The sequence below is a fragment of the Arvicanthis niloticus genome, chromosome 1 (genome assembly GCF_011762505.2).
Source record: "Arvicanthis niloticus isolate mArvNil1 chromosome 1, mArvNil1.pat.X, whole genome shotgun sequence".
In the NCBI taxonomy this organism is placed as follows: domain Eukaryota; kingdom Metazoa; phylum Chordata; class Mammalia; order Rodentia; family Muridae; genus Arvicanthis; species Arvicanthis niloticus.
Genome location: NC_047658.1, coordinates 151,680,700 through 151,705,447, shown reverse-complemented (window position 1 = coordinate 151,705,447; position 24,748 = coordinate 151,680,700). Strand labels below are relative to the sequence as shown.

The window sequence follows — 24,748 nt, the reverse complement described above, 5'->3', positions numbered from 1 at the left end:
AAGATTAAATTTCAATGAGGATTTTAGAGGGCCACAGACATTCAACCCATAGCAGCTTCCTAAATAGGAATCTTAGGGTCCGTATGTCAAATGAGTCACAGGAAAAGAAAATAAAAACAGAGTGGTGGTGGGGGTGTGTGGCTGGAGAGTGAGAGCATGCTTCCTTGTGGTTCTCTGAGGGTAGGGGCTGAGGGAGGCACAGGTGATGGAGGCAAGGAGAAAGGACTAGTTCTTGGACAGCTGAAAAGACACTCCTGTACCCCGAGCTGGCAGATGGATGTAATCTTTAGAGGAGGGGAAAAACGCTGACAAGGATCAGGTGGGGAGAGTGCAGAGAAGGAGTCTAGTTACCCCAGACTACTCCCATCATACAGCTGGACTGGAGTTCCCAGGATGCCATCTGGGAGTGCCTGGGATGTGTGGAAGCAGCTGGGAGGACGGCTATGATCCATCCTGCACCTGTCCTGCCCCAAAGCTGATGATGTAACAACATAACAATGTGGCAGAGAACAGGGGGCTTCGGGGGTGTTGCTCTTGGGGGAGGGGGCAGTCGGTCCAGCTTTCAGTGATGTGATTATGGTAAGACAGCTGCTGTCTGTCCTGTGCTCAAGGGGAGCTTTTCAGTGCGCAGTCGGTGTCAGGGTTCACCGCTCCATTCCGCCAAGGGCTCAAGCGATCTCCTCTTTTTAACAACAGCAATGGTCCCTCAGTTTCTTGGATTCATATCAGAGATCAGGCAACACGTGGGGAAAAAAAACCCTGCTCGTGACTGTAACTGAGGCTTCTGGTGCTAGAGAATCTTAAGTGCACAAGCCGCCCCGCCCCACCCCGCCCCTGCCCCTTCCTTCCCGGCCCCGCCCAGCTTCTACTCCTTCCTACTGTAATTTGTTATCTCAATTCCTCAGAAGGCTCAGGTATTAAAGGTATAATCTATAGTCCCAGGAGATATGACACCCAGTGGAATGGGGGGGGGGGGGCTTGACTACAAAGGAGATTTGGTTTTCTTTTTCTCTCCATCCCTTCATCCCTTCCCCCTCCTTTCTTCTCACCTGACCCCCAATCCGCTTTGTTTCATTCTTTTTTCCTTCAGTGCTTGGAATTGAACCCAGAGCCTTCTGTCTGCTGGACAAGCATTGTACCTCCAGGACTTATTGTTCCTTCTGGACTTAGTTCTTTCTCTTGCTTCCGACTATGAAGGGAGTGATTTTTGCTTTGCCACAGACGCCTGTCGTAATTTTTTGTCTTACCTTGGGGCTCAAAACAACTGAGCTAATTGATCACGAACTGGATTGTCCAAAACTGTAAACCTAGGTAAATGTCTTCCCTTTACATATGGGTGAGGTCTCACACGTTTGGCTTCTTCTGATGTTCCCACCTGTCCTTGTGCCTTCCATTTTGACCTCCCCCAAAGCGTGCCTTACTCGGGTCCTCTTCCCACTGTGTGTTTGGATCCTTGATGAGCCCTCTGGAGTCTCCCACCTTGGATGTGAGCTAGCCCATAGATGCAGTGACTGCTGATAACAAAGTGCTCTTAGATGTTCTGCTACTCAGGCCAGAGTATACCTGAGGGTATCCCCATCTCCCAGCATGTTCAATTTCCTTCCTTCTTTTTCCAAGCTCCCTTCCTGATCAAGTCCCAAAGAAGAAATTTTAACATCACTTTTTCCCCACCCCTGGCCTTTTTTTTTTTTTTCCCTCTCTAGCCCGACTCCTAAGCAGACTGTTCCTGAAGACAAAAGCTATGCCTAACCCACTTACTCTTGTACCCCAAAACAATACTCAGAGATAAAGTTTCCATAAATATTTCCTGAGAGAATTAGCCTTCAAACTTCTCCCATCTTTTTCCTTTTTTTTCTTCTCAGTATCGTGCCTTGCAAAGCCCTGACAAAGACACTTGTATTTCCTTGGAGGAGCTGCTGGGAGGCATTAACCTCTTTCTGTCCCTAATAACGACGGGCAGTGCACGGATGTTCAGGTCTGGGACCCAGAGCAGAGCCCAGGGCCTGCCTGCCTCCTCTGAACCTGGAGGTGGTGTAGGTAGAGCAGAACATCTGGCCTCACTCATCCTTCCCGCCAAGGCTCCTTGCCTGTATTTATATACACTAAAGCCTCTGCCCGAGTAAAACATCCATGTAAAATCCAATTTTCTCAGAATCTCTTTTGGAGCCTGGGCCTGAGAGATGGAGTAGGTAACCCCGGCGGTTACCGCCTGAACCACTCCTGCTGGCTGCAAAGGTGAGGACCATTTTTCAATTATCTATCTGCTGTGACAGCAGCGGTCCAGCCATCGAGCCAAGGCAGAGGGGGGAGGGGAAGCTGATCTGGGGAGGCGGGAGAGAGGACAAATCATAGTGGGGGGGGGGGGATAAACCTAGGCAAATTCATGAGCAAAGACCCTGGAGAGGGGCACCCAGTAGGTACTCAAGAATTATTTGGAAAATGAATGATCAGAAGAGGAAACAAGCAGGGTGGGGGTAAGACGCGGAGAGGGGGAGAGCTGAAAGACACAGAGTGGGTGGAGAGAGGAAGAGAGAAGGGAAGGAGGGGGAGGGGGAGGGGAGGCAAGCGTGGATGGAGCCAACAAGAGGCTCCTGTGTCAATCCGTGGAAACGGGAGGCAGAGTGATGCGGTCACAGCTCCTGCCATCAATATCCTCTAATATAAATGTCAGTGATGCTATTTTCCGCGCAGTCATTTCGCACACTGCTGATTACATTAACGTATAATGGAGGGGCGCCGGCTCCACTGCTTTCTCCCCTAACCCTCCCCCCGGTGATGTGTCAATAGCCGCCTCCATGAACAAGTCAATTTTCTGCAGGCTTGGCAGCGGAATAAATCTGCCCGGCTATGGGGAGAGCTGGAGATATTTATATACCCAGCGCCTGCCTTCCGTGTGCGCGCGTGCGTGTGCGCGGCAGGCGCGGGCCCGGACCCCAGCGACCTGGGAGGGGGATTGGGGGGATCTGGGGCGCGCCGCCGAGCTGAATGATTTCCAGCCTCGACTCAATAAGAGGAGAATTTAGAGCGGTCCCCGAGCTGGGCTCCCAGAAACAGCCTTACACGTTTATTTTCCTTAGCTGAACAGGAAAGGCGAGAATTATATGTGGATTTATAGGACAGGCGCCGCTCAACCCAAATGCTCCCGCTCCGGGGGGTTGGGGGGGGTGCGCGAGGAAGGGACTGGGAGGAAAGGAGGTGGCGGGCCCCGCATGGGCCGCTGGGACCCCCGCTCGCGCGCGCTTGCTAGGACGTACCCCCCTTGCAGATCGCTTTAATTACATTTGTTCCTGTCCTTCGTGAGGGCGAGACTTCGGCACAGCCCGCTGAGGGCTGGGGGGCGGGAGAGGGGGTGTTGGGGGGGTGATCTCAGGCCAGGACTGCCTGGAGATGGGAGGGAAGGGAAAAGAGAGGGGGCCGCGGGGAATGGGGACGGGGGGAGAATCGGGAAGGGGGGCACTGTCAGCTTCGGCTCAGAAGCGGATCAATAGTACGAGATCTAATGGGCTAACTGCCAAGCTGGCGCACCGAGGCGCTGCCCGGCGGGGGCGGGAGGGGTGGGCGAAGGACGACGGGGAGGGAGGGAGGGAAGGAGGGAGGGAGAGGAGAAGAGGAAGGAAGAAGAGTGGAGATGAAGAGGGAAGGAGGAGGAGAAGGAAAAAAAGAAGGGAGCAGAGGAAGGGTCAAAGGGAAGGACAGTACAGGCGGTCCTCACGGGGACATCGCTTCAGCATTCTTCGCCCCCTGGAAGCGAGGAAGGAGGAACCTGTCTCTGAGCTGTGCGACCCTCAAGTCGCTGGCTTCTCCAATCTCATCTGTGCTGTGGAACCGCCAGGGGGCGGCGCGACCCTGTTGGTCGCCAAGGGGATTTCCGTGCTTCCTCGTAGAGGCTGTGACCTGTCGCTTCCAATGCCTGGTCCCTGAATGGCCAAGTCCTCTGCTCTCTCCCAGAGGCCTTAGGGTGCAGCTTGGATAAGAGTAGGGAGGCGCCCCTGTCCAGGAATAGGAAGAGCCTTTGACTTTCGCTAATATTGGGCTGGTTTCCCTGGGACCCTGGAGCAGCTTATTGCCCAAAGATTGTGTGTCACAGAGCCTGGGGCTAGCCAGAGTCAGCTCGGCCTGGGTATGGAATTTGGGCCTTCACATCCTGATTGCATATATGGAATCCTGGAAATGTCCCCACAAGAGGGGTCCTTCAACGGGCTGAATAAGGCGCTGACCAGTCCAGCCAAGGTTGCTAAGGATCAATGGCATGAAGCCCAGTTTTAACTCCTTCGGTTCCTGGAAACTGTCTGACCCCCTAATCTCTTGGTCACAGACTTATCACCCCCTTCTTTTCCTCAGCTTGGGGCCTGTCCCTTCCTGGACTGTGAAAAGAACGTGCAGCCAACATCCCTGGCAGCTAGCTGTACCATCCAGAAGAGGCGAGCCTAATGGCAGTAGCACATCAGTGATTCCCAGCTTCTGTTTCTATCACAACTGCTTGATGAGGCTCCTTTAACACAAATAGATTTACTCATATACCTTAACTGTAAGGGGTGTGTATATACCAGCAGGGGTTTCTGGAAACATGTACTTTGTCAGAGCTCCCCCATTTAATTCTGATACATCCCCAAGTGGGTATTACCTAAAGAGAACCATTGCTAATGTGTTGGGTGTTTGTTTGTTTGTTTGTTTATTTTTTCCGTTGAATGTGGTAGCTCAGCACTGGGTATTTGCCCTAGTGAATATGACCATGTCACAAATGTGTAAATGTGGGATATCTGTATCACTGGATAAGCCTTGCTTTATGCTTCTCTTTGTGCATCCTCTCTGGATGTCACTGGATACCCGTTGTCCGGTGTGTCATCAGTGTCAGTCTGTGTTTATTGACAGTGCCTATTGTGTGTGCGCGAGACAGTGTACATGCCTGCCCGGAGTGAGTGTGGGCCCGTGGTATGTTTGTGTCACATTGAGCACATCTCTGTGGGCTCCATGGTGGGGCACAGCCATTGTCTCCATGTCATTGAGAATATGTGCTGGCAAGAGCTTGTGACACAAATGGAACGAAGCCGATCTGCCCCAGAAGCAAAGGCGGCAATGACCTTCTTTTTCCAATTATATCCTGGTCAGAGGTGAGCGACCTCTCCCCAGTGAGGCCTCTGGCTGCTTGCCATGCAAAGCGTGCAGAAGGGCGGAGATTTGAGGAATGCAACCGAGTCACGTGTAAAAACAATCAGCTATCAATGGAGCCAGATCAATGCCCCAGATACCTCTCTCTCTCTCTCTCTCTCTCTCTCTCTCACACACACACACACACACACACACACACACACACACACACACACACTAATCACATAGTAAGAGAGACCCACATGAACCAATATCACTGGGGGCAAGTAGGAAAGAGTGTTAGCCTGGACAAATGAATGGTGTTAAATATGTCAAATGGGTAGGCAACTATTACTTTGGTTGGTGGCTCTGTTTCTTTTTTTCTAAGAGGCAAGCTTTATTCAGCAGTAGCGGGAAGTGAAATGCTTGCACTGAGTGCTTTCTATTTTAGGTCCATGGAGTTAAGATTCTAAGTGGGTCACAGAAGGCAGTGTGGGGATTTGGAGGAAACTCTTGTGTCAGGAACAAGAGCAGCAGAGGGCTTGTGTTGAGGGGGCAGCAAAATAATGTCTGTTCCGATGGGGCCAGGGGCAGGTGGAGGCAGAGGGCTTCTGGCTTCCAGGACAACTTGAACTCAGAAGGGGCCAGGGTGAGGGAGCTTCTGAAGGGTGGACCTGGCCCTAACCATATGCTGCAGGCTGACAGGCACAACGGAACCTGAGCTAGAGGAGGAGTGGCCCCTGAGGGTTCCTAAGGATGCTGACTAGTCTATGGAGGGAAATGGAGGTAGGTATTTGGGTTCTCTAAGGACTAACTATAGAAGTCAACACTGGCTCTCATATGGTCTAAGGGAGTCAAAAGAAGAAAAGGTTCCAGAAAGGCTTAAAGACCAGAAGAGACCTGCTGCCTCTGGTTTCACTGAACCTCTGTCTAGGAGTCAGTGTAGCTGAGTCTAGAACCTACATAAGTCAACGTTAAGAACAGTGTAAATACCTATCTTTGTTCTGGGGTATGGCAGGCAGTCCTCTGAGGTCTTGGGTTGTCTTAAAATTCCCTTGGCATTGTTAATGCATGTCTCACTTTGCCATGCCCTATAGGGATGCAGTGATGGGCAAGGATGTAAGTGTTTAGCCTAGTGCACTATAGAAAAATTGAAGCTGTTATAGCACATGACTTTAATCCCAGAACTTGGGAGGCAGAGGTAGGTGGATCTGAATTCAAGGCTAGCCTGGTCTACTTAGTAAGTTCCAAAATAGCTACAGCTATGTAGAAGGGTCCTGTCTCAAAAAGACAAAACAAAACAAACAAACAAAAACAACAAGAAAAAAATTTGAAAGAGCCTCAAAGCTTCTCTCTCTCCTTCTCCCAAACACCACTCCTCTCTCCCTCCCTCTCTTCCTCTGCTTCAGAAAAACATAGTGTTACATAAGACGGAGCTGCCTGGATTCAAATCTCAGCTGTGCCTTTTACCAGCTTGAACCTCTTCCCCTTCATTTGTAGACTAGGGGTCCCTACCTCTTAGAATTAATGGGAACATTTTAGGCAAAGTCTTTAGGATCAGTGCTTGGCCGTCATAAGCACACATTTGGCTCTTCTGATCTCTCTCTCTCTCTCTCTCTCTCTCTCTCTCTTTCTCTCTCTCTCTCTTTCTCTCTCTCTCTCTGTCTCTCCCCACCACAATGCCTTTGAAGAGTCCCCTCCTTATGTCAGCAGAAACAAGGTGAACAAGAGTTTGTTCCTTGCCAGGCTAAGATAATAGAAGCCCCTTGAGGCTGGACTATTGATGAAAGCGATCAGAGAAGGGCCTTGCTGAAGGAGGAAGGGAGGGAGCTTGGTGTGGGTGATTAGAGTCTCTAGGCCAAGATGGTTGAGGCTGAATTCAGCATACAGGACAATTTGGTGCCATTAACTTTGTCTCCTCGCTCTTGTATGGCACCCTCTGCTGGAGCCTCTGGTCCCTAGACATCCTAGTGGGCTGTCTGAGGAAATACACCTTCAGTCAGAGAGAACAAACTTTGCCAAGTTTCTCTGGCCTCCCCACTTGACCTCGGCTACAGCAGCCCCCTCTGCTGCCCTTGACAACGCTGGAATTAGCCCTGCTTCCACCTCTTTGCCTTCTGGCTGGCCACTCTGAAATGAGATGACAGGTCACAGGGGTCCTATTCCATAACCTGGGAAATGAGGAGCCAGAGTATCCCTGAATTAGACCTCCTTGTTTAGCCGGGCTCCACAACACTCTGGAGAGATCTGTGCAGACTGCTCAGCAAAATGGCCATGTCAGAGCCTCTGGAGACAGAGCACTGGGCTTGCGTTAGAACCTGCTCCTGTCACTCTGTAGCTGACAAAAGCATGGATAAGTCTTTTGACTTTTCTACATCTGGAAAGTGGGAACAATACCGTCACCTAGTTCATGATTTGCTGTGAAGATGAAATATGTCAGTACATTTCATCAAGTGTTTAGTGTCGATCACCAAGTAATCAGAAAATCCTCCAAGAATTTGCTCAAAGAGGAATTTCCTCCTTTGGCAGGACTGGGGTTTTTTAGGGATCGTAGCCACAAAGTATGGGTTACTAAGGGCCTCACATAGTCTCAATTTTTTTCTTGAGCCCTAAAGTACTAAAGGACTGAGTTGATGCCTGAGTCTGACGTTTTGATTTTTTATATCTAGGATGAGCTAGAGGGATGACATGAGGGTGTCCTGATTACAATGCAGGAGAGAAAGGGTTAAGACAGGTGGGGGTCCTGGCATGGGATTGAGTCACCCCTCCCACTCCCATTGATTATTCTCCTCTCCAGGTGTTTTTGTGGCCTTTTTTTCCTTCCCAGGGGGTGTGAGTGGGGGCTGCTGGGTCCACTTCGGGCTTAGTTATTGTTTTAATTTTGGTGCTGGCTCCCTGGTGCCCGGGAGTAGATAATGAAAGAGGAAAAGAGAGGTCAGGGTGGTGCCCAGGCAGCAGATTTCTGCCCGTCAGACTGGGCTAGGGCGAGCAGGGAAGTGGTGGTGGGGGTTAGGTTAATATCAATAAAGCAACTGGAGTCTCAGAAGTGAGGAGCTGCAGAGCCAAGCACAATGGCTTTGTGCTCTGGGAGCCTAAAGGGGCACTTTGCCTGTTCACAGTGAATTCTCAGAATGGGGACAAAAGCTGGATGGGCACAGCTCAGCAGTAGCAAGGAGTGACCATAGAGCAAGGGAGGAGTTGGGCTCAGGCTAGTCACTGACTTTCGGTTCTCCACTGCCCTGCTGAGGTTTCATCCCCGAGTGAAGTGGATTGGAGGGGCGTGGTGCCTTCCTGCATGAAGAAAAAAATAGAAAAAGGAGGCAGGAATATAGAGGGGTTGAGATCACAAGCTTTGGCCATCGGACAGACCCAGGTTCCAGGCTACGTTTTTTTAGTATTTGGCCGCAACTTGAGGCAAGTTATTAAGCCTTTTCAAGAGTCATTTTCTTCTTTCATAAGGTGTCCCTAATAATGACGCTGACCTCACATTGTCACTGACCTTGTCTCTGCACAGGACCTCGTGCTCTGCGAGCATATACAGCTATCCCTACTAAGCCTGTTTTCCTCAGCTGTGAAATGGGGCTATCAGTTGTAACTTCCCCATAGGGGTCTTAGGGGGAACAAATTAGATAAAGCCTGTAACATGCTTAGCCCAATGCCTGGTACATAAATAAGCCCTCAACACATGTTAGCTGTAGTTATTATATTATTTTTATCTTTATTGTTCCCTGCTGTCTTGGAACTGGTGATTTAGTTGAGGAGACTGAGGCCAGGCCACTCCCTCCTTGGCCATCGAAAGTATGTGGTTCCCTCCACAATGGCTTCCTGAAGCCCCAGCCTACCTACACACTTTTAGTTTCTCTTTTAGAGCTGGGTAGACAGACTGACACAATTTCTAAGAAGTTGAGGTGGTGGGGGAATGCTCCTAACTCGTCAAAAGAATGGACCCCTGTGACTCTCTCTGCCACCACTGGCTTGGCTCTCCTTGCCCTGACTCTGGAGTTGGAGTTGACTGGATGGCAGCAGGAAGATACTCAAGTTTCTCTATGGGAGACTTGTGGGTGGGTGGCAGTTAAAGAAAGTGTCTCAGAAACCCTCAACCAAACTCTGTCCATGCCCCCACCTTCAGAACATCGAAGGGGTAAGGGAATGGGGCAGACCGGGGGAAAAAGGATAGTTTATGGCTCCCACTTGACCTTTCCTCTGCCACCCCCATCCCTACCCCCACCCCCAGCAGGCAGGCAGGCTGAGGGGATGAATGGAGTGGAGGGTGAGATTTTCACATTAATGGCAGCATATGTTGTGTTTATTGACACCGCAGGGTTGGTGCTTGTGGTGGTTGGGGTGGGGTGGGGGGAGCGCCTGGGAGGCCATAGGCAGGAGGGGCAGGGGAAAAAAGGAGGCAGAGAGGAAGGCTGCCTCAGGCAGGGAGGGGGAGAGGACAGCCTGGGGCCTGGGGGGGAGGAGGCAGGAGCAATATTGTAGCAGGAGCACACCAGGTGCTCGCTGTCAGCCTGAACAAAAAGAAGAGTCAGCAACTCTGGGGGGGTGGAGGCGGGGAGCCACCGCCTGCTCCAGCCTTGCAGCCTCTCCCCATTAACCCCTGCTCTGCCACACAGCTATGTGTGGATGGGGGATCTGGGGCTCTCCCCAGGCTCAGGAGCTCCCTCCCTACAAACCCTGGTCTCTTCAGAAACACCAGACGGGTCCTTTCAGTCTTGTGGGAAATGCTGTTTTACCTTTGTGGTCAGCAAAGGCCCGAGTTTTCCCTTGCCTGGAGGAAAAATCTGCCTGACCCTCTGTCTGGTCTGTGCTTTCAGGGATGGAGGGCTTACGCAATCCTTGAGAAGTCAGTAAACCAGACAGACTAGCTGGGGTCAAATGACCTTGAGCATCTGAGGTGGGGCTTGTGTGAAGAAGGTCATATAAGGGGGCGATGAGACCTCTGCTGACCCCCTCCATTCCCCTGCCCTGCTTGGTTGGACTACAGATTCCTGGCCTCCTGGCTAAGCCCTCAAAGGAGGGAAAGGGGGAACATTCTGCTCTCAGTTGAGAGCATGGGCAGGGCCACTCGCTTTTCAGTGGGGGAGAGCTCTGGGGTTCATCTGAGAATACCCAGTTGGTGTAGACAGCAGAATGGGTTCTGGACCCCTTCTGGTGGGAGATCCTGGCTGGGGAGCACAGATGCAGGTGGACATCTTCCCAGCCTCTCTTGTTCTTGCTCTAAGGCCCCCAGAAAGGGAGGCAAGATGCTTAGGGCTCTGTGGACTGGCTGTCAGCAGCAGTGTGTGTTAATTTGGGTACTTCCCTAAGTGTGTGTGTATGAGAGAGAGAGAGAGAGAGAGAGAGAGAGAGAGAGAGAGAGAGAGAGAGAGAGAGAGAGAGGCTGTGCAGCATTGATGAGAAGAAGAGAAAAAGACAGGGCAGACAGGAAGGACAGAAGGACAGGACAGAAAGACTGAAGGACTGAGCTCAAACTCCAGAGAAGCATGAGTTGGGGATTATGGTTCCACTTTTGGCTGCTAGTACTCTCCTGTCAAACCTGACATTCTGGAATCTTCCACGTGGACATTAACTTTCTTGTTGCCTATTCTAGAGTCCGTGCCTGGGTTCCACATATTTGTACAATGGATAGGCCTGCTAGGCGCAGAAGCTGCCCCTTCCATACCCCCATCCTCTGATCCCATCTCTATCCAGCTGTTAGAGTGAATGGCAAGCACAGAGGCCTAAGACTGCTGGGCCTGCAAGGCAGTGGGAACCTTCCTCAATCCGCCCCTCTGGCAGACAGGGCCAACTCGTGACCTGGTCCTTGCAGGCCCTCTTCCGCGTCTCAGCACTGGCTGCCAAAGCCTGGCAGCTCTTAGTCCCGACCCACCTTGGGCTCCGGGCCGGCCCACGCCCCCCTTCCACATCCTCTCGCCCCGCTCCAGCTGCGTGCAGAGCAGTCCCCGGCTCGACTCCAGTTCCTCAATGGCCCTACTCCCCCATTACCCTGATGTCGGCCCCTCTCCCCCTCGGCTTTATCGGCTCTCAGCCGGCTCCGCCAGGGTAATGAGGGCCCTCCTAATTACCATTGCAGAAACTCCACTTACATTAACAGCTCCATCCGAGGAGCTGCAACATCTGCTGTGCGCAGGCAGGCGCCCCTCCCCCGCCCGCGCTCCCCGCCCCTTGCCGCTCCCCTAGTTCCCGGCCCTCTTCTCCACCTTCTCTGGCTCCCTTCTCCAATCCTCTTTTCATTTCTCTTCCCGGGCCCTTCTATTACCCTATGCCAGAATGAGAGCAATAGCAGACACAAGGCCCCAAAGATAATGAAAGATGGAGACACGCACAGAGACTGGACCAGAACTCCAAGAGACCCATAAACTCAGGATCTCAGAACATTCCCAGGAGCAAATAGAAAATGAAAGCAGCAGAGATTGTGAAAGAGTTGGAGCTTGGGAAGGGGCCAATTGCCTGTATGTATGGAGGGCGGGGTTCTGATGTGCACCGGTGTGCAAAGGTATGCGCATGGGAAGCATGTGTGTGCATGCACATATGTCATGTATTTTGTATACTGATGTCTCCAAGCATTATGTATGGAGTACTGTGTGTCTGCCAGTGTATTTTACTTTCTTGTGTCAGTATCTGTGGTCATTCATCTGCATATTTATAATGCATTTACATCATCTTTATGATATTTGTCTACACGAACCTCTGTGCTTGCATTTTACAAATGTGTGGTACTGTGCATATGAATGTACTTGTCTATCATGTAGGCAGTTTTGCACATATATCATTTGAGTGTGACTTGTGCATGCACACAATCCAGGTTCAAAGTCCACTGTGCGCATGTGTGGATTCAGGGTGCCTCTGGGAGCCTTTGCGTCTCTGCATGCATGCCTATGCATGTGTGTATCATCTGTGTAATTATTTGATGAGACTGGGAGCATGTGTGTGTTCCTGCTCCGTGGGGGATGACAGGCAGTTGGGAAGCCGCTGAGCCCATTTTATCTGAGGTTAACAGGGGTCAGGATTCACTCCTGGAAGTCCCCCACCCTTCTCCCCATCCTATACAATTAAGCCTCAGTGTGGTGGAAAGACAGCCAGTAGACATTAAGAAAGGTCAACAGTATTATCAGCTCCTAATCCAATTAGTTACTGTTTATTTGGGAATCCAGCTCCAGGTCAGCTTCTAGAGAGGAGGCCTGGAGAAAGAAAGAGAGAGGGGGGGGGTGATGTAATAAGGATGGGCTGAAAGAAACTGGAAAGTGCCAGGACTTTGGGGGCATAGGTCCCCAAAGCACCAGCACATATGGCATGTCCCATTGAGCTGGGCAGCTCTGGGAATTACACAGGCTTGCCAGGTAGCATTGGCATCTTCAGAGGTTGTTGGAGGTATAGAAGAGTCTCCCTCACCATGAGAAGCTTTCTTTCAGCCTCCAAAATAAAGGAAGGTAAAGATATTCAGAGGGGGCTGGACCAGGACTCCAAGAGACAGGCTGCCTCAAGTTGTGGCCGCTTCCCCCAGGATGGGAGAGTCAGAGGAGGAGATGTTGGTAAATGCGCTATTAGCTTTTGAAGCCACTTCATTAATCCTGCCCTCTATTTTATTTTCCCTCTTCTCTTCCCACATACTCTTCCCAGCAAAAGCAGGACCTGTACTCTTCCCAGCAAAAGCAGGACCTGTACTTGAGGACATGCGGAGGCCCTAGGTAAGCCCTATGGGGTTCCCTGGTTTATATTCTACTAAATATAAGAATAAGGGTCTCCTGGCCTTGGGGAAAGAGCAGCTTAGTGGATCTGAAGACCTGGGCTGGAGGGAATCAGCTGGGTGACCTTTGCCCTGCTCCAAACCTCTTCAGCTTCTCAGACATTGAGGTAGGGAAGGGATTAGCAGGAATAAGAAAAATATCAACTGATCTCATAGTTCAGATCCCAGGGAGCCCACCACCATCTTAGAAGTCAGGGCAGGCAGGAACAGGATCACTGCTATGAGAAGCTAAATGACTTTAAGGAAACGGTCAGCTCCTTGAGGAGCCAAGTCCTGACAGCGTGGACCTACTCCTCCATCCAGAGCCCCCACTCCCTGTGGTTTCCAAGCACATTTTCACACACACTTATGCACATAGCACACACTCCTGAATCTGCCTCCTCCTCTGAAGCTCCAGGTCGGAGGTGAGCAGGCTGCAAAGCCATTGGCAGTGGTTTCAGCGCTTTAGAGGAGGTTCCCCTGAGAGTACTCTTCATTCCACCCCCAGAGAGGCACTGGGTATGCCTTAGATCTGTGCCTTAGCTGCTCCTACCCTTAACCCGAATGTGATATTCACCCAGAAAAATTGGGCAGTGGTGGTGCACATCTTTAATCCCAGCACTCAGAAGCTAGAGGCAGGAAGATGTCCAAGTTCGAGGCCAGCCTGGTCTACAAAGTGAATTCCAGGACAGCCAGGCTACACAGAGATACCCTGCCTTGAAATAAGAACAACAAAAAAAGTTATAAATGCCCAGGTCCCACCAGATTAAATCAACTTGGGTCTCTAAGATCAAGCATCTGGAAATGATATATTTTATAAAACTCCAAAAAGGGATGGCTGCGATTAGAAAAATTCTATCAAACTATACAGTGTGCAAAAAGTGAGAGACTTGGGAGCACTCAGGTCTCAGTGGGATGATTTCATTACGTCTCTCCCTTCAGGGTTCTGGGATTTATACAGAAGAAGAGGCAGAAAGTAAGAGCCAGAGGTGATGGGCGATTGCAAAGAAACAATGTATTCCAGACACAACAGGACAGATGTATTCACATAGACTATTATGGCAGGCATAAGGCATATACAGGTTCAAGCCAGACAGGGCCCCAGCACTGAGAGGAGGAAGTGGACTCAGGCTCCTGCTCCTAGCAAGAAGCTAACAGTAACTGACATCTGCTGGTAAAAAAAAAAAATCAGGTTTGTTTTGTTTTTAGATTAATTTATGGGTCAGAGAATTGGCTCTGTGGTTAAGAGCATCTATTTTATGTATATGAGTACATGGTCACTGTCTTCAGACACACCAGAAGAGGGCATCAGACTCCATTACAGATGGTTGTGAGCCACCATGTGGTTGCTGGGAATTGAACTCGGGTCCTCTAGAAGAGCAGTCAGTGGAGCCACCTCTCCAGCCCACTCCCCTTTTTAAATGGAGTCTCATTAGAAATATTAACCATATTCTTGGTGCCAGGAATAGTTGACAAACACGAAATGAACCCAATGGTATTTTTGTAAACCTTTTGTCTTTTTGCTTTATCTGAGCTCCCACCCTCAACCCCGCTGGGTTTTGTGGGAATGTGTCTTTAACATGTGTTTGTGTTGTTCTTATTTGTTTGTTTTAAAGATAAAGTCAAAAGAACATAAGCGTGGGCGGGGATCTGGGAGGATCTGGGAGGATCTGGGCGAGGGGAAAACATGATCCAAATATACTATATGACAATTGTTTAAGTTAAAAAAATTTATTTCTATTCCCAGCCTAACTTAAAAGGTGTGACTTTTTCTCCATCTTTTCTCTTGGCAGCTGCTGGCATGTCCCCCTTGAATTCTAACAAAATTGTCCTTGAGTCCACTTCTAAGTTGTTTTATTGAGACTAAGAACTCAGAAAGGGACCCTAAGTTTCCCAGTAACAAAATGAGAGAGAGAGAGAAAGAGAGAGAGAGAGAGAGAGAGAGAGAGAGAGAGAGAGACTTTGAGGGAGGAGAGTAGGGAGGCTTTGAGCAAAATGGGAGGAAGAACATGACATGGGGTTGGGGCATGGAGGGAGCAAGGAAGAGGATCCAGTGAGAATGACCAAGATGAAATGTGTCCGTAGAGACCCTATGTGGAAGCTCTTTCAGCTGGGCAGTGGTGGTGGCTCACCCCTTTCATCCCAGCACTCAGGACAGGAGGCATGCAGATCTCTGTGAGTTCGAGGCCAGACTCGTCTACAGAGTGAGTTCCAGGACAGCCAATGCTACACAAAGAAACCCTGCCTTGAAAAAGAAACAAACAAACAAAAAACCAAAACAACAACAAAAAGACATAGATTAAGTCAATAAAAGTATACACTTGTGATAAAACCAAAATCCTATGAAGTTGAAGATTAGAGAAGGGAAGATTCTAAGTTTCAGGCCAGTCTGGGCTGCGTAGTTAGATCCTGTGTCAAAACAAACCAAAGGAAAAAAAAAAAAACCAAAAAACCAACCAACCAACCAAACAAAACACATCCCACACTATTTTAATTTACATTCAGCATAGCACTGGCTGCCTCTCTTTCTTTCACTTAACCATATTTTCTACATCTTACAGATGAGGGAACTAAGGCCTGAATTGATTAAAGGTGGAATTTTTTTCCTTCTTCATTTTTCCCTCCCTCTCTCCCTTCTTCCTTCCCTCCTTCCTTCCTTGTCAAAGAACAGTTCTGATCTTGGCTTCTATCGCCAGTGGGAACCCCTCCGTGGGTCTGTGCTGATGTAATAGCTCCCTCCTCTGTGATGTCTGCCCCAAGCACAACCGCTTCCCAGGCATCCACTCATCAAACTCAGCAACCCTCTAGCAAGAGCTTCCTCTGGCTCCACAGAGCATCTTGGGAGGAATAAGCAAGACTCTTGCTCCATACTCTATGGCAAGAGAGAGGCAACCCAACACATTTGGGCACAGGAACAGCTGGGTGTTTACATATTGGTTCTGTTACCTATCATCCCTGTCACCTTTTTCAAATCATTAGCCACTGCGAGCCTCACGTATAACATGGAGGTAGTAATGCTTTCTTTTAGCTGGTGTGTGCTTAGCATGAAGAAGGCTCTGGGTTCAATCCCCAGAATGAAAAATAATATTTTTAAAAGATTTAATATGTTCAGAGGGAAAAGAATAAAGAGAAAAATAATACTCTCTAGAGCTGTTGGGACTAAAGACAACGTTCCTGGTGTCGCATCTGATCCAAAGGTGATATGTACTCTCATTATGAAATAGAGAAACCAGCATGGCCCCTGGAATGAATGACTAAGGGGACAGACTGGAAACTAGAGAGCACTGATTGCTGGGAGAGGAAAGTCACTGCAGACCAGTGTTGGGCAGTGCTAAGAGTGAGCACGTGTAGTTGGGCGGTGGTGGCGCACGCCTTTAAGCTAAGCACTTGGGAGACAGAGGCAGGTGGATCTCCGAGTTCAAGGCCAGCCTGGTCTACAGAGTGAGTTCCAGGACAGCGAGAGCTACACAGAGAAACCCTGTCTCGAAAAAACCAAAACCAAAACAAAGAGTGAACACACGTATGTTTTACCCCTAGGCAAATGTGCTCCTGGGAAATGCGAGTTTGTCATCCAGCAAAAGTCCAAGAGTGTTCAAAATAGGAATCATCCAGTCTGGGATAGTCCAGTTTCTCCATCAACAACAAAATGGATGACTACTCCAAAGCAAAGGACAAAGATACAAGAATACAGGTAAGTCTCAGGTGAAGCGTGAAAGCGTTTGTGGAGTGTGGCAGGAGAAGGAACTCAGGCAAATCTAAGATGACACCAGCAAGACCCTCCTTGCACATCAGCTGAAAGGCTTGTGTTTAATTGGGCACCTCAGCACCTACATAAAGGAGGGAAGAAAATGAAGCGAGGGCACGGGAGAGATGACTCAGCTTTAAGAGCACCTGCTGCTCTTCCAGAGGACCTGAGTTCGATTCCCAGCAACCTCATGATGACTCACAACCATCTATAATGGGATCTGATGCCCTCTTCTGGCAGGCAGTTGTACATGCAGATAGAGCACTCCTAAACATAAAATAAATAAACAAGGAGGAGGAGAAGGAGAAGCAGCAGCAGCTAGTGATAGACACATGTCTGGAAGAGAAGCCAAAATAAGTAGACACTGCTATCCAGAAACAGCTCTTTATCCCAGAGTTGGGCAAAGAGACTGTCCCCACAAGCCTGGCTTTGTCTCTTTAGGAGAGATGGAGTCAGGTAGTCATAAGATCTACAGACAGACCTGATATCGTCAGTGAAAAGTCTTCATCCTAGAATAGAAAATAGTGTAGGACAGATTTAGTATTTCATGTGGGACTGGTTTTATGTCATCTCATGGATTCCTGAAATTATTTATATTGAATTCGATTAAGACACAAAGCAAGCTGGCGATAGCGGTGCATACCTTCAATCCCAGCACTCCAGAGGCAGAGGCAGGTGAATCTCTGTGACTCCGAGGCCAGCATGGTCTAAAGAGGGACCATGCAGAGAAGCCCTGTCTCAAAAAACAAAAACAACAACAACAACAAAAAAAAAAAAACACAAAGTAAGTCAGTCCTCTGGTTGCAAAACTCAAAATAATCATGGGAAGGTGGCCTGTTTCTTCTTTCAGAATGGTAGAAGTTCCCTCTCCAGTTCCACATCTGTTTGGAATTCCAGATGTCTAATGTTAGGTTGCCATCCAGCTTGTACTATAACCACTCTAGTCCTGAGTTATCACCGTGTTTCCCCGGTGTTCTCCTTTGTGATTTGGGGATTGCAGCATAGAAATGCTGAACTGACAAGAAGCAGACTTGCTTTGGCATCTTTTTCAACAAGTCTTTCAGTAAAGCCAGTCTGGGCTGGACATATAGCTCACACCTGCCTACTATGTGGAAGGTCCAATCCCCAGAATAAAAACAAACAAGAAAAAAATGAATAAAATCTAAAATTTAAAACCCACTAAGTTCTTACTAGGTGATAGTTTTTATATGTTGCAACCAGTGACTACTACAACCTTGCGGGATACATATTATCATCCCAATTATGAAGGCCCCAAGGAGTAGGTTGCTACACAGGTGAGATCTGAACCCCATATGGAGGTCAAATCTTTTCACCTTCCAGGCCCCTTTATGTGTGAGATACTAGAAATGATACAAGTAGATACAGTTACAGCTAAGGTCTGGGGATTCACATCAGGAGGATGCTCTCCAGCCTGGAATCTTTATTTACTCCACAGGAGGAAATTCTCTAGCCCCGTGGCCCACTTCCCTTCATGGCACATGGGGCCTTCCTTCCTCCAGAGGATATTTACCAGCTGTGTCCGAAAGGCCTGTCTTCGATGGAGCCCCTTAGAAGTGAATGGGAGTCGTGCTTGTACAGTTCATTGATTAATCCAGCTCACGGCTTGGCACATGGTGGCTTCCTGCTGACTTTGCTAAGTGAATGAACATGTGACCAAATGCACACATCACTAACACTCAACACCCTCAAAGATCCAGAACCCATCTTAGGATGTCTCCTCCACTCGCATGCTGCCTCTCTGAATTCTCTATTATTTGCACATAGCAGGGTAGAGTAGAGTCACTTACCTCTGCTAGGGAGCACACATGACACACGCGGAGCTCGTGGACCACTGTGAACAGCTGCGTCTGCTGAACATGGCTGAGAGTACAGATGTGAGTATGTGGATGATGTATGAATGAGTACGTGTGAGCGCCCGCACAGGTTCATGCGTGTTGGTGCGTATGAACAAGCACGTTTGGGTGTCTGAATAAGGATGTAATGCATACCCCCATACGTGTTCACGTAAACCTGGGGGCTCCACAAACACACCTCACACTATTAAAATATGGATATGTTGGGACTGGAGGGATGGCTCAGCACTTAAGAGACCTGGGGGCTCTTGCAGAGGACCTGGGTTCAATACCCAGCACCTACATGGCAGCTCGCAAACACCTGTAACTCCAGTTCCGGAGGATCCAATGCCCTCTTCTGGCTTCCATGGAGACCAGATACATAGGATTCCTATGCATTCAAGTAGATACTCAGACACATAAATATACACAAAATAAAAAATATAGAAACCACCATGGGGCTCTGTTCCAACTCCTCATCTCCAAACCTGCCACCCAGTCCTGATCCTTTTAAAGAAGTTTTCTTGGTCTCCTTATTTTTCTGCAGCCCAGGGAGGTTTGGAAAGAAAAGGGTGGGATGAAAGGAGGGGAAGATTTCTCATTCCAGTCATCTCTGTTTCCATCATCGTGGCCAGTGTTCCAACTTCCCTTTCCTACGCTTCCTCCACATCCAGGAGGAAGTAAAGCCATACCCATCTGTGTCTTTCCCCTGGGAAGAGGGACCCAGGACCCACAGGCCTCAATGGCTTGTTGAGCACTTAAACATGCCACCTCTCTGTCCCTGCTCATAAACTGGTCATTGGGACTCAGTGCTCTTTCTGGTCCCCTTCCTGCTTCTACTCAGGTGCCTCAAGTGGCGCTGTGAAGCCTGCCTTCAGCTGCTGTTCCCAGCTCCCTTTCCTCTCTAGTCAGGGCTTCCCCGGGGACCTGTCCTTATACATCATTTCTCTGGGGGATCTCAGAGATGATCTGCATCCTTGAGACTTAGCCATCTTTCCAAGGGTGGAGCCCTCTCCTGGGCAAACTCGGTCACTGCCACAGTTTCTCGATTCTGAAAGGTTGTGCGTTCTTCTCCAGGACCTCTCTCTCCCCTGCTGCCTGAGAATCCTGCTAATTGGTCCTCTCAGGGTCTCTCCCCCAGCCCACGGCAGTACATAGACTTCGCTTTTGCACCCCCTCCTCAACTTGCCCTCTGTCAGACTCTGCCCTGGCAGTTTGCCTGCTGCATGCCTTCTGCACCCTTTCTTTAGACAGGCTTCAGAGAAGCCACCCACAGCCTTCAGAGCTCCTGGGGGCTTGTTTTTAGAATATCACCTACTCACATCACAGCTAGGTTTGCTACACCCTTCTGCACTAGGAGATAGGTCCAAATCCTTTAAAGGCTATTGGCCTTTACTGACCCCCCCATCCCCACCAGTCTGTTCCTACCACAACCCCCTGCACTCCCTTAGAGACCCAGACTTTCCACTTGGGGCTCTTCATGCCTCCTTGGCAGCCACAGGGTCTTGGGTCCTTGAGTTAAAGTGTGTTTCCTTCTCCTCACCTGCCTAATCTTCTTCCAGAATCTACTCTGATGCCAGTTCTCAACTCAGAACAAGCTAAACGAGCTCCTAAACCAGTCCCCTGCTACTGAATGGGCTCACAATGCCAGAGACACCTCCCTGAGGATTTAACTACACTTGTACTTTGATGTTGATGAGATTCTTGCTTTTAGTCTCTGGCTCACTAGAGAATTGTGAGCTGAGGAGTCTATTTTTATGCATCATTGAATCAACAGGGCAGTGTCTGCTGTCTCCAGGCCTTTGATAAATATTTGAGGGATGAATGAACAGCAAGATTAAACTGGACAAGGGGGGGGATTTTTACCATAAACCAGGTGCTAGCCGCTCAACATCTGAGTTCTTTCAGCACATTCCTCACCTGCTCAAGAGCTTTCTGTGATGGGATGAAGAGATTACTCAGCAGTTAGGAGTTCCACGGGACCCTAATTTGAGTCCCAGAAGTCATATGGTGGCTCACTCACAACCGTCTGTAACTCCAGTTTCAGGGAATCTGTTGCCCAATTCCAGCCTCCTCAGACACTGCATGCAGTCGTGTATATACATAAATTGGGACAAGACACTCATCATACACGTAAAAATTTAAAAACTAGATGAACTTTTGCCAGAAGGTAGTGTAAGTCTGTATTCTCAGCACTCTGGAGGCAGAAGAAAGGAGATCTTCGTGAGTTCCCCTGGACAGCCAGGCCTACACAGAAAAACAATGTTTCAAAACAAAACAAGACTACTGAGAAACAATGTCTCAAAACAAAACAAGGCCAGCCAAGCTTTATTTGTTTGTTTGTTTGTTTGTTTGTTTATTTACTTACTCATTTTACACTTTACATCTTGTCCACTGTGCCCTCCCACAGTCTTTCTCCCATCTCCCTCCCCTTCTCCTCTGAGTGGCTGGAGCCGTCCTCCCCTCACCCCGGCTCCTAGAGGAGCTTTTAATGAGAGAGAATGAGAGGGTAAGAGGAGGTAAAATGGTCCAAGTATACTATGTGCATGCACGGAAGTGTTGCAAGGAAACACCATCATCAAACCCAAGGCTTTGCTTGTTGTTGAGACAAGGTCTTGCTATGTAACCCAGTCTAACTTGGAACTCTTAGTCCTCCCACCTCAGCCTCCCGAAAGCCAAGATTAAAGGCATGAGCTACTACTGTACATGGCTTAAAAATGTTTTCTTATTGTTGTTATTCTGTTTTGTGTTGTGTTTTGCTTTTCTGAGTCAAGTGTCATGTATTCCAGCCTAGTCTCAAACTTGATATGCCACTGAAGATGACCGTGAATCTCTGATTCTCCTGTCTCTACCTGCTGACGTCTGTGATTACAGATGTGAGTCATGGTGCCTAGTTTATTCACGCCAGGGATTAAACCCAAGGCTTTGCCCATGCATTTTGTTAGCTGAGATTCAGTTCCAGTCTCTTCCCCACTTTTATTCATTACACATTATTATTATTTGTATGTGTGTACATGCATGTGTGAGTGAAAGTATGTGTGTGTGTGTGTGTGTGTGTGTGTGTGTGTGTGTGTATGTGTGTGTGCCAGCATGCATGTGTGGCGGTCAGAGGACACAGTTAAGAGTCGTTTCTCTCCTTCTGCTGTATTTCCCAGGGGTCAAATGCAGGTCATCAGGCTTGTGCAGAAAATGCTTTAACTTGCTGAACCACCTCATTTTCTAACCTCAGTTTTTCTAAAGAATTTTCTGAGGCTTGGTGTGACCTCACAAATGAAGGCTCAAGTCCTTTTAGATTTTTTTCAGGCTCTCCAAATAGATTTTCTTCCCTTCTTTACCTCCTTTGCCCTGTTTAGGGACATTTTAAAATTGTATTTATTGAGTGCGTGCTTATGCCATGGTTGATTGTGTGAGGCCAGAGAACTTTCAGGGATTGGTTCTTTCTTTCACATGTGGGTCCTAGAGCTTGACCTCAGTTTACCAGGCTTGGTGCCAAGCACCCTTTCCCCATTGAGCTATCTTACCAACTGTTTTGAGACAGGTTTCAAGAAGCTGAGGTTGGACTTGAACTCTCTAAGTAGTTGCAGTTGGCCGAGAACTCCCGATCCTCCTGCCAATCCTCCTGCCTCTACCGATTGAGTGCTGCTGGCTTTGCAGGCTTGTGCCACCACAGCTGGTTTATTCTTTTCTGTGTTTTCTTTTTTGTTTGTTTGTTTAGTTTTTTTGTTTTTGTTTTTCGAGACAGGGTTTCTCTGTATAGCCTTGGCTGTCCTGGAACTCACTCTGTAGACCAGGCTGGTCTTGAACTCAGAAATCCGCCTGCCTCTGCCTCTGCCTCCCAAGTGCTGGGATTAAAGGCTTGCGCCACCACCACCCGGCTGGCTCAGTGTTATAAACACTCGCTGCTTGTGTTGAAGACCCCGGTTCAATTCCCAGCGCCCACATGGAGGCTCACAATGCCTGTAACTCCAGTCTCAGGGGATCTAACATCCTCTTCTGAACTCCAAGGGAAACAGACATGCACATACATGCAAACAAAAATAAAATAAATAAATCTTAAGAACTCAAAATAAAAAAGTCATTTGTGACCTAATGTCATTGTTAATAAAATTAAAAGCAATGAAAGAATTTTGGTGGGGGGCAGAGAGAGGGTCTTACTGTGTATCTTAGACTGGCTTCAGACCTGGAACCTTCTGTCTTCAGCTTAGAAGCTTTGTTATTACAGTTAAGTGCTGGGAATATACCCGTATACCACCATACCCAGCTGGGAATATACCCATATACCACCATACCCAGCTGGGAATATACCCATATACCACCATACCCAGCTGAGACAGTTAAAGTATACAAAGCACAGGGTTGGAGGCACATATGCACTTGGGAGGCTAAATTAGGAGAATTACAAGTTTGAGACTAGCCTGGGGTATATGATCCTGTCTCAAACGAATATTTTTACATAAAATTAAAAAAAAATAAGTATGAACCGGGCATGGCAGGACATGCCTTCAACCCTAGCACTTGGAAGGAAAAGACAGGTAGATCTCTGTGAATTCATGGCTAGCCTGGTCTACAGAGCAAGTTGTAGCCTAGCCAGGGCTACACAGGAAAAGTACATCAAAAGGAAAGCCAGAAGATGGTAAATACTGGATGTAAGATTTCAGTTACTGTTACAGTTTGTATTGTGAATGTGGGATGGAAGATTTCAGTTACTGTTACAGTTTGTATTGTGAATGTGGGATGGAAGATTTCAGTTACTGTTACAGTTTGTATTGTGAATGTGGGATGGAAGATTTCAGTTACTGTTGCAGTTTGTAACACTGTAGCCAAAAGCAATCTCCATGTTAGAAAAGGAATTTATTTCATTTTATACTTTCAGGTCCATCCTGGCAGTGTCTCAAGTCCGGAACCAAAGTAGAGGCCACAGAGGAGTGGTACTTAAAACTGGCTTGCTCTGTGGCTTACTCAGTGTGTTCTTGTACTACCTCCCAAGGACTACCTGCCTAGGGGTAGTACCACCTACAGTGGGCTGGACCTCCCATACCAATCATTAATCAAGAAATTGCCACCATGAATTTGCCTACAGGACAGTCTGATGGAGGAATTTCTCTTTCCAAATGATTCTAGTTTGTGTCAAAATGATAAAGAACTAACCAGGACAGCTACCTTAAAAGCAAGGATACAATGAAAAACTATTTGGTTAGTTATCAGGTACTGTCAGGGTCTGATTTTCCTTTCCTTTCCTTTCCTTTCCTTTCCTTTCCTTTCCTTTCCTTTCCTTTCTTTTCTTTTCTTTTCTTTTTTTTTCTTTCTAAGATCTCTCTGTGTAGTCCCGGCTGTCCTGGAACTCAGTGTGTGGACCGGGATGGCCTAGAACTTACAGAGATCTGCCTGCCCCTGTCTCTGGAATGCTAGAATTAAAGATACATGCCACCACATCTGACAATGTCTGAGAATTTTGTATATTGTGTGTGTGTGGGGGGGGGAGACTTCAAATTCATGTGAATTCGTGGTATGGATGTGGAGATCAGAGGTCAACTGACTAGAACTGGTTCTTCTATTGTGTGGATTCCTGGGATCAAGTTTTGACTTCCAGGTTTGATAAGTGCTTTTCCCCACTGAGTCATCTCCCTGGCCCTGAGATTTTATTCTATGTTATTGATTCATAGGAAGCATTTACTGTTTTTATTTAGTTTCAGAGACAAGGTCTCACCGTGTAGCCTGTGCTGAACTTGACCTCAAGATCCTCCTGGGATTATGGGCATTTACTGGGATTACAGGAGTGTGCCACCACTCCGAGTCACAGTCACTATCCTTTTTGAACAACTAAAGAAGAAAACTAACCATATAATAAAATATTTTGTGGAGAACTGGTTTTGAGGCTAAGTAATAGTGGTGTATGTCTTTAATCTTAACACTCAGGACCCTGAGGCAGGAGGATTATGGATTCTAGACCCACCTATCAGAACCCTGTCTCACAAACCCAAAACAAACAGAAAAAGACCTGAAATCCCAATGCAGCGATGTAGAGGCTGAAGGAGCAGGCATTCAAGGCTGTCCTTGACTTCAGCCTGAATCTGAGGCCAGCCTGAGCTTCTTGAGATCCTGTCTTAAAAAGAGTCAGTGATGGAATGTATATGATTCAAGAAATATGACTATTCACTTTCTTGAGCTCAAGATCTAGTGGAAGGAAAGAAAGCAAATGAACAAGGGAAACACTTTCTTACCGTGCAATTTAGGATAACTTAGCCTTACCATCCGGAATCACCTGTCCTACTACTAAAGGCTCAGTCATTCCCCACCCCGCTTCCCCCAACTAGGTACAAAGCTCCAAAC

At 48.2% G+C, this 24,748-nt stretch overlaps 1 long non-coding RNA gene across 4 annotated transcripts; it reads left to right on the top strand.

Moving 5' to 3' along the window:
- The first annotated feature begins 5,578 nt into the window (after positions 1 to 5,578).
- Positions 5,579 to 23,848, top strand: LOC117721762 (uncharacterized). Of its 4 annotated transcripts, XR_004608474.2 has the most exons (6): positions 5,579 to 5,874; positions 12,715 to 12,782; positions 16,358 to 16,511; positions 18,022 to 18,460; positions 21,208 to 21,294; positions 23,292 to 23,848. It is a non-coding gene; the product is annotated as an uncharacterized LOC117721762 (long non-coding RNA). The 4 variants fall into 4 exon arrangements; XR_004608473.2 differs by lacking the exon at positions 21,208 to 21,294 and having other exon boundaries at positions 5,580 to 5,874; XR_004608472.2 differs by lacking the exons at positions 18,022 to 18,460; positions 21,208 to 21,294 and having other exon boundaries at positions 5,585 to 5,874.
- The last annotated feature ends 900 nt before the right edge of the window (positions 23,849 to 24,748 follow it).